The sequence below is a fragment of the Arachis hypogaea genome, chromosome 11 (assembly GCF_003086295.3).
Source record: "Arachis hypogaea cultivar Tifrunner chromosome 11, arahy.Tifrunner.gnm2.J5K5, whole genome shotgun sequence".
Classification (NCBI taxonomy): Eukaryota; Viridiplantae; Streptophyta; class Magnoliopsida; order Fabales; family Fabaceae; genus Arachis; species Arachis hypogaea.
The window spans coordinates 63892626-63894792 of record NC_092046.1 but is presented as its reverse complement, the minus strand read 5'-3'; the positions used below and the strand labels follow the sequence as shown (position 1 = coordinate 63894792).

The 2167-nt window shown below is 39.2% G+C and overlaps 1 non-coding gene across 1 annotated transcript; it reads right to left on the bottom strand.

The window, feature by feature from the left end:
• Positions 1 to 921: 921 nt before the first annotated feature.
• Positions 922 to 1029, bottom strand: LOC112725322 (small nucleolar RNA R71). The gene has a single exon (XR_003164438.1). It is a non-coding gene; the product is annotated as a small nucleolar RNA R71 (small nucleolar RNA).
• Positions 1030 to 2167: the final 1138 nt, after the last annotated feature.

Here is a 2167-nt window from a genome sequence, read left to right as displayed (position 1 = left end):
GTTTCTTATCTTTTTCAAAACTACCTAATTAACTCTCTCCTCTAATTTTCAAAAATATCTTCCCTCTTTTTCAAAAATTCTTTTTAACTAACTAATTATTTTAATTTTTTATTTTCAAAAATTACTAACCTTTTTCAAAAACTATTTTCAAAAATCACTAACTCTTTTTCAAAAATTATTTTCGAAATTTTCCCTCTCTCATCTTATTCTATTTATTTATTCATCTACTAACATCTCTCCCCCACCCACCAAAAATCCGAACCCTCTCTCTCTCTCTTTCTGAGTTCAGATTTTTCTCTTCTTCTTTTCTTCTACTAACAATAAGGAACCTCTTTACTGTGACATAGAGGATTCCTCTTCTTTTCTTTTTCTCTTCTCTTTCTTATGAGTAGGGACAGAGAAAAAGGCATTCTTGTTGAAGCTGATCCAGAACCTGAAAGGACTCTGAAGAGAAAACTAAGAGAAGCTAAATTACAACAATCCAGAGACAACCTTATTGAAAATTTCAAACAAGTAAAGGAGATGGCAGCCGAACCCAACAACAATAATGCAAGGAGAATGCTTGGTGACTTTACTGCACCTAATTCTAATTTACATGGAAGAAGCATCTCCATTCCTACCATTAGAGCAAACAATTTTGAGCTGAAACCTCAGCTAGTTTCTCTGATGCAGCAGAACTGCAAGTTTCATGGACTTCCATCTGAAGATCCTTTTCAGTTCTTAACTGAATTCTTGCAGATCTGTGATACTGTTAAGACTAATGGAGTAGATCCTGAAGTCTACAGGCTCATGCTTTTCCCTTTTGCTGTAAGAGACAGAGCTAGAGTGTGGTTGGACTCTCAACCCAAAGATAGCCTGAACTCTTGGGATAAGCTGGTCACGGCTTTCTTAGCCAAGTTCTTTCCTCCTCAAAAGCTGAGCAAGCTTAGAGCTGATGTTCAAACCTTCAGACAAAAAGAAGGTGAATCCCTCTATGAAGCTTGGGAAAGATACAAGCAGCTGACCAAAAAGTGTCCTTCTGACATGCTTTCAGAATGGACCATCTTGGATATATTCTATGATGGTTTATCTGAACTATCAAAGATGTCATTGGATACTTCTGCAGGTGGATCCATTCACCTAAAGAAAACGCCTGCAGAAGCTCAAGAACTCATTGACATGGTTGCTAATAACCAGTTCATGTACACTTCTGAGAGGAATCCTGTGAGTAATGGGACGCCTATGAAGAAGGGAGTTCTTGAAGTTGATACTCTGAATGCCATATTGGCTCAGAACAAAATATTGACTCAGCAAGTCAATATGATTTCTCAGAGTCTGAATGGAATGCAAGCTGCATCCAACAGTACTCAAGAGGCTTCTTATGCAGAAGAAGCTTATGATCCTGAAAACCCTGCAATAGCAGAGGTGAATTACTTAGGTGAACCTTATGGAAACACCTATAATCCATCATGGAGAAATCATCCAAATTTCTAATGGAAGGATCAAAGGCCTCAACAAGGCTTTAATAATGGTGGAAGAAACAGGTTTAGCAATAGCAAGCCTTTTCCATCATCCACTCAGCAACAGACAGAGAACTCTGAACAAAATACTTCTAATTTAGCAAATTTAGTCTCTGATCTATCTAAGGCCACTGTGAGTTTCATGAATGAAACAAGGTCTTCCATTAGAAATTTGGAAGCACAAGTGGGCCAGCTGAGTAAAAGGATCACTGAAATCCCTCCTAGTACTCTCCCAAGCAATACAGAAGAGAATCCAAAAGGAGAGTGCAAGGCCATTGACATAAGCACCATGGCCGAACCTGTAAGGGAAGGAGAGGACATGAATCCCAAGGAGGAAGACCTCCTGGGACGTCCAGTGATCAATAAGGAGCTTCCCTCTGAGGAACCAAAGGACTCTGAGGCTCATCCAGAGACCATAGAGATTCCATTGAACCTCCTTATGCCATTCATGAGCTCTGATGAGTATTCCTCTTCTGAAGAGAATGAGGATGTTACTGAAGAGCAAACTGCCAAGTTTCTTGGTGCAATCATGAAGCTGAATGCCAAATTATTTGGTATTGAAACTTGGGAAGATGAACCTCCCTTGTTCACCAATGAACTAAGTGATCTGGATCAACTAACATTGCCTCAGAAGAGACAGGATCCTGGAAAGTTCATAATACCTTGTA